The sequence below is a fragment of the Macaca fascicularis genome, chromosome 7 (assembly GCF_037993035.2).
Source record: "Macaca fascicularis isolate 582-1 chromosome 7, T2T-MFA8v1.1".
Taxonomy (NCBI): Eukaryota; Metazoa; Chordata; class Mammalia; order Primates; family Cercopithecidae; genus Macaca; species Macaca fascicularis.
Genome location: NC_088381.1, coordinates 23326166 through 23333849, shown reverse-complemented (window position 1 = coordinate 23333849; position 7684 = coordinate 23326166). Strand labels below are relative to the sequence as shown.

At 35.4% G+C, this 7684-nt stretch overlaps 1 pseudogene; it reads right to left on the bottom strand.

Annotated features, from left to right (window-relative positions):
• Window positions 1-5592: 5592 nt before the first annotated feature.
• Window positions 5593-7224, bottom strand: LOC102144818 (cytochrome b5 type B-like; annotated as a pseudogene).
• Window positions 7225-7684: the final 460 nt, after the last annotated feature.

Genomic DNA, 7684 nt, shown 5'->3' with positions numbered 1-7684 from the left:
GAGAATATTTCCAGATACCTTTCTGTTACTTATTTCTAATTTTAATTTCGTTATGGTTAGAGAACATCTTTTATTACCTGTATCATTTTGGAGCTACTTAGTATTGTTTTATCACCCAGAATATAGTCTATCCTGGTAAATATTGTATATTTTTTCAGAAAATAATCTGCTTTCATTTGGTAGTATGCTATGAATGTTAAATAAGTTTATTATTCAAATCTTCTATATCCCTATGAATTTTCTGTCTACTTGTTCTATTTATTGAGACAGGGTACTGAATGCTGAGTATTAATTGTGGCTTCAACCCTTTTGTCTTGTGTCTATTGGGTTTTAATTTTTGTTTCACGTATTTTGGAGCTCTGATACAAGGAGTATAAAGGTGTAGGAGTGCTATGTCCTTTTTGATGAATTAGCTTTTTTATTAATACGAAATTATCTTCTTTATAATTTCTGTTAGTATTTATTGATTTGAAATAATATAGCCACTTCAGATTTACTTTCGTATGTGCTCACATGTTATATCTTTTTCTATTATTTTAACCTATTAGTATATTGCATTTATAAGGGAAGTGCATTTTCTGTGGGCAACATCTAGTGAGGTCTAACTCTTCGTTCAATCTAAGAATTATCTGCTTTTTAACTGGTTTATTTTCAAAATTTATGTTTTAGGTTATTGTATGATTACTCTTAAGTTATCATTTTCCTGTTTTGTTTGTATTTGTCTTATGTCTTTTTCCCCTTGTCCTATTTTTTCCACCTTCTGTTTAATTAACTGGATATATTTTAGTATTTTATTTCTTTTGTTAGCTTATTAACTCTATGTTTTGTTATCTTGACAGTTGATTTGGAGTTCACAGTATGCATATTTAACTTACTATAATCAACTTTTGTGTGATAGTCTACCAATTCACATATAGTTTAGGAACCTTATAATAGTATACTTCAAATTCTCCCCATGACATGCTATTGTTGGCATACATTTTACTTTTCCATAACTTACAAATTTCAACTTGTGGTATTATTATTTTTGTTTAAATAGTTAATTATCTTTTAAAGGGATTTAAATAATAAACAAAAACTTTACTTTTATAATTGCCTTTCTTAGTGCTTTTCATTAACTTGTATAGAATCACATTCCCATTTGGTATCGTTTTTCTTCTGCCTAAAGAACTTTCTTTAACAATTTTTAGAGTACTGTTTTGCTATTTAACAAATCTTTCAGCTTTTAGTGTCTGAAATGTCTTTATTTTGTCTTCATTTTTGAAAGATATGCTCACTGAATATACAATTCTAGGATGACAGGATTTTTTTTTTTTTTTTTTGAGACGGAGTCTCGCCCTGTCACCCAGGCTGGAGTGCAGTGGTGAGATCTTGGCTCACTGCAAGCTCCGCCTCGCGGGTTCATGCTATTCTCCTGCTTCAGCCTCCCGAGTAGCTGGTACCACAGGCGCCCACCACCATGCCAGGTTAATTTTTTGTATTTTTAGTAGAGACGGGGTTTCACTGTGGTCTCGATTTCCTGACTTCGTGATCCGCCCACCTCAGCCTCCCAAAGTGCTGAGATTACAGGCGTGCGCCACTGAGCCCAGCCAGGATTTTTTCCTCTTTCTTTGAGCACTTTAAAATGGTCTTCCTTTGTAGGGACATGGATGCAGCTGGAAACCATCATTCTTAGCAAACTATTGCAAGAACAGAAAACCAAACACCGCATGTTCTCACTCATAGGTGGGAACTGAACAATGAGATCACTTGGACTCGGGAAGGGGAACATCACACACTGGGTCCTATCATGGGGAGGGGGGAGGGGGGAGGGATGGCATTGGGAGTTATACCTGATGTAAATGACGAGTTGATGGGTGCTGACGAGTTGATGGGTGCAGCACAGCAACATGGCACAAGTATACATATGTAACAAACCTGCTCGTTATGCACATGTACCCTAGAACTTAAAGTATAATAATAATAAATATAAAAAAGAAAGAAAAAAAAGAAATTAAATATTTGAGAAACTTTTCTAAAAAATAAAAATAAAAATAGAATAAAATGGTCTTCCACTGTCTTCTCACTTGAACTATTTTTGAGGAGAATTCTGATGTTATATTTACTTTTTTTCTTATGTACAATAATGTGGCTACTTGTGAGATTTTTTCTCTTTTATTATCAGTGTGAGCAATTGGATATTACGTGTTTTATTGTCTTGAGGAAAACTTGGAGTTTGTTGAGCTTGTATCTGTGGATGTATAGTTTTTATCAGTTTGGAAACTTTTTAGGCAGTATGTCTTCAATTTTTTTTTCTCTCTCTTTGAGAGCTACACCTATATGTATATCAGGTTGTTTAGAGGTTGTTTCTCACAACTCATTGATAGTCTTCATTTTATTCATATTTTCCTCTGTGTGTTTCATATTGGGTAGTTCCTATACTATACCTTAAGTTTTACTAATTTTTACTTTTGCAGTGTCTGATCTATTACTTATTCTACCCACTGTATCTTTTAGGCATTGCAGATTTTACCTCTCAGTTTGATTTGGGTGTTTATAGCTTTGATGTCTCTAAGTTTTTTAACATAAGGAATGCCATTATAGTGACTTTTTAAAGGCTCTTCTCTGCTAATTCTAACATCTATATTCTGGGTTAGTTTTGATTTATTGGTTATTCTCCTTATTATAGACAATGCTTGTCTGCTACTTTACATGCCAAGTAAACTTTGTTTGGATACAAGACATAGTACATTTTACCGTATTGGGTGCTGGGTATTTTTGTATTCCTGTAAATCTTCTTGAGCTTTGTTCAGGAATGAAGTTAAATTCCTTGGGGGGAAAAAAGTGAATTCTTTCGAATCTTGTGTATATTTTGTAGGAGAGACTGGAGAAGTGGTTTTTCTAGAAATAATTATTTCCCACTACTGAAACAAGACCCTTCTGAATACATTGCCCCCTGCCCTATGAATCTTGAGTCATCCAGTCTGGCTGGTACAAACAGATGCTATTCCCGGCTCTATGTGGGCATCAGGCACTAGTACCTTTAATTATGAGTAGGTGCTTCCTTCATTGGCCTGAGGTAGTTTCCTCACACTTACAGGCTGATCAGTGCTGTGCTGAATACTGGAAGGGACTCTTCTGCAGGTCTCCAGAGCTTTCTTTCTGTGTATATATCTCTTCTCTTTGGTACTGTATCCTGTGAACTCTAGTATCCCATTCTTCCTAAAATCTCAGCTCCATCCCCTCACATCAGGAAATCTGCTGGGCTTTACCTGGGCTCTCCTTCCCTGTGCTGCAATCTTGAAACATTCTCAAGCCAATACGCTGTGGCAGTGATGATAACAAGGCTCATCTCATTTGTGTCTGGTGTCTTTCAAATCCTTATTTTTTCTATGACCTTGTTTCCTGCCCTCCTTCCTTCCCCCCTTCTTCCTTTTCTTTTTTGCACTTTCGTGAGTTTATTACTCTACCTTGGCTAGAAGAAAAATCCCAATGAACCATTTTCTTTGCTTGATTTTCTTTTTAATCTTCCCTATTGTTGCATTGTTTTTTAGGATATTACTTTCTGACCCTTTATTTGTTATCACTTTTGGCCAGTTTATTCTATTTTTTATTTTCTTAAATTCTTGATACTTTTTATTTTCTTAAAATCTTGATATGGATGCTTGGCTTATTAATTTTTAATTCTTTTCTAACGTAAGCATTCAATAACATTTTGTTTTTATATATCATGTTTGTTGTTCAGCAGCAAATGTTTTCTAATTTCTATTATGGTTTCTTTCATCAATGACTTATTTTGAACTTTAAAAGATTATCAAATATATTCGTGTTAATAACATTTTTGTTTCTAATTGAAATACACTTTTGACCAAAAAAGTCTTCATGGTTAAAATATTTGTGGAATAGTTGGTTTTCTTTGTGACTTAATTTTGGTTTGAGTTCTTTGTTGATTATAAAAATTTGATCTAAATGATTTGATGAATGTTTAGTTAAATAGAACTAAACATTATAAACATTGTATTGTTTTAGTACATTACTCTGTGTACTTAATATTGATCATACAGTAAAATTGATCAAACAGATTCTGATCTACTAATTTTAGTAAGAACACACTTCACTTATTCCATGGTGTCATCTTGAATTGTTATGTTAATTTTAACTTTTCAGCAGAAAAAAAATCAGAATACAAATTTAAATGCCATGATAATAAGATAGGATGACTATTAACTTGTTACTACATATGTATATGTTGCATGGGATTCCTCTTATAAGAGCACAAAGCAATTTCTCGAGAAGTAGTTCAATCAATTTAAATAGCCTGTAAAATATACCAAGTGAAACTATTTAAGTTACAGTTCATGTTTACTTTAGCTCACTCAGATCCTCCCTTTTCATTAATTCCTACAAAGGCTTGAAGCACTTGAGTGCATTTTATATAGAATCACCTGTGTTTAATGACATGGGATATTGGATAGGTATGTGTGCTCAGATTTAGTTTTATTTTAAATAAAATAGTGTACATTTCATAATTGTAATGCCTGAAATATGTGTACTGTAAATATCATATGAAATATAGACTTTATTTTCTCAGTGGCTCTGTCAAGTTGAATTTGACAGGACCAGGCAGTTTAAATTATGAGTTCCTTCAGCAATGGAAAAATACTGCCTTTTCAGGAGGCTGTGAAAAAAGCCATGAAGAACCAAGAATTTTATCTAGGCCTTAAACAAAAACCATCTTTTTTAAAACCCAGAAGCAAATAGTTAATGTTATATTGTTAACCTGTTATATCATGGCAGATATACTTAAAAATTCTTCCTTGTTTAGGGGAAGAGAACCAATCATGTCTTAGCTGGGTTTGTCTTGGTACCATCTGCAGCTTGAGTTGAATCTCTCTTTATGTCTGTCTGTCTCTCTCTCTCTCTCTCTCTTTTTTTGCTTGATATTCAGCTAAACACATATAACCTCTTTAGGTTCTGAGTCATCTGAGTAATTAACTGGCATTTAGTACTTTGGTTCTAGACTGAACAAAAAAAGAAAACAAGAGGCTACAAGCTCTTCTGAATAAATGTTTTGAGAATAACACATCAGATGTTACTAAATTCATTCTTCTCTTGGGATTATATATAGATGTGATAGCTTTGCCTGGGTGGCTGGAAATGAGAGCTCCAGGAATAGGTCAAAGAACATAAACATGAGAGGGAAATGTTTAAATGTAACCTGCCATTGAGGTCAAAAAGGATAATGTGTTCAGCTTCCTGGCAGTGGACCTGAGGACATAAAGTCTCCCAGTTTTTCAAGCATAGTTCCTTGCTTCTCAGTATCCTCCATTAAGTCTGGGTTCTTGTTGAGTCAGTAAAACCAAAGATTCAGTTAAGATGTTACCTGCTTCATAAGCTTCTTCTATACAATGATTGCTTGTTTATCTTTGGACTTGCCATATCCCCAGTTTGTTCCAGGTACAGAATAATGATTATGCAAACTTTTTTTTTTTAAGTCTACCGCTTTGTTTTTTTATTTTCATGGAAAAACAGAACAAAATCACAAATTGGAGACAGGGAGGTAAAATAGAGATGAAATGGAAGACAGTCTCTTGTCATGAACTCTTACTTTCAAATACCATTTATACGGAAGTTACTTTACTGGTGGGCAAACAGAAAGCCAAGCTGGAGTTCCCACTCTTACTTTTGGAAAATGGAGAATCAATAATTTACTAATCAATAAAAAAAAGCAGGGAAAGTCCCTGGTAAAGCCCTACAGACATAATTATATGTATGTGTTTTACCAGTAAAAGATAGCTAGAAGAGAAAAAAACAAAACAAAACAGATGTCTGGAAACTGGTGCCAAACCAATGTGAAAGCTCTGGTGCTTTCTCTAAACTCCTATCCTGAAGTAATGCTTTTCAATATTTTTCTAAAGAAAGATTACTCTGAAATCACCAACCTTCTGTCACCCCAGTTCATCCCCCTCTTTCCTTGTTTCTTTCCACCTCCAAGAAATAAAGGGAAATGTAGTTTTCTGTCCAGTGCCACTTGGGAAGGGGCCGGACTCGGGGTGTGAAGAGCTACCTTCTACCCTAGCTCGAGAGGGAGGAGATAACTGCACAGTTCTTCATAGTTTTACCACACACATACAAGGAACAAAAATCATCTGGCAGTTTTAAGTATAGGTGCATACCTTTACTTCATAAACTCTTTATAATAACAAAATTAAATCAGATTTTAAAAAAATATATAGATGGGTCCTCCCTATGTAACTCAGAATGGTCTCAAACTTCTGGCTTCAAGAGATCTTTCCAGCTTGGCCCTCCAAAGTGTTAGGATACCAGGCATGAGCCACCGTACCTGGCCCTGAATCAGAATTTTTTTTAAAAAATTTACTTGAAAGAAAAATGGAAAAGGAAAAGGTTCAGCACTAGATTGTTGTCCTGTTAAGAATGTGTAATGTGCATTTAAAGTGTTGGAAAGCAGGCATTTTTACCAAAGAGCAAAGTCATATGAATTACAATTATGAACAGAAAGTTTTGAAATAAAAGGGTGTACCTATGGAAACCAGTGAAGAAAAGAAACACCAGAAATTGTTTGACACAGAACAATGAGCCAGGTACTTTGGGAGCAATAATCTGAAAGATGAAGGACAGTGGTCCCAGATCTGAGGTGGTTGTCCAGCCAACTGTCTTGGCTCCAAAGGGGGAAGAATACAACTGGCAGGATTCGAGAAGAGGGCATTGCTGCAGCTCCAGAGCAAGTCTCCAGTTTTCACTCCAAAGTAGACGTGCTTTCCAGACTTCAGCAAGGTCTATCAGGAGGATTTGCTTTCCGATATGTAGGAGTGAGACAGGTAACCTAAGAGGATAGAGCCTATGATAGGGAAAATCCAATATGACCAGCAACTTTTGCATGTGTCATTTTTTGAAGGATCCCTGCTACAATTTTCAGGTTTGTGGTCACTCGAATGGACAGCACCAATGTAGTACTGCTTTAGCATTTCTCCCGCATCAGAGGGGTGGCCTATATCTTCAAAACTTTCAGTTGCATCTGCACCAGCTTGTTCCAGCAGAACCTTTACTCTGCCAGGGGGCTCCTCGAAGTGGGGGACATTGTAGAGTCACCCATGGGTCACCAGCCAGAGTTCCTTCAAGGAATTTTGCTTCACCACCTCCTCCAACTGGCAATAGGTGGTGGAAGTCCCTACCCACCTGCCCTTTTTCATCACTGCCGCTAGCTTGCGCAGTTGCCATTGGACTGGAAATACTGCCTCTCCACTGCTAACTGGGCTTCCAAGACTACCTTCCTTGAGGAGAGCCCGCAGCAAACTTTTCCTAAAGAAAAAGGGTTCTTAAAATAAGATTATTCAAAGGTATCTTGTAACAAAATGATTAGATAATTATTGTTAGATCCGTATTATATATATATGTATGTGTTTTATATATGTACGTTTGTATGTTTTTTATGTATGTATGTATGTATGTATTTTTAACATTTTTACTCAGCTGGATGGGCAACCTTAGTGTCCCTGAATTTCTTAATCTCATTTAGGTCTATCAAAAAATTATTCAAGTGTTTTATCACAAATCATAATTTTGCTTCTTAGATGAAGGTCATGGACATGATGCTAAGCAAAAATCTATTCCAGCCTAGGTTTGGGAGACATTCCTTCCCAATTCCTTTTATTTTAAGTGGACTATAACAGAGTAAAATTGCTAT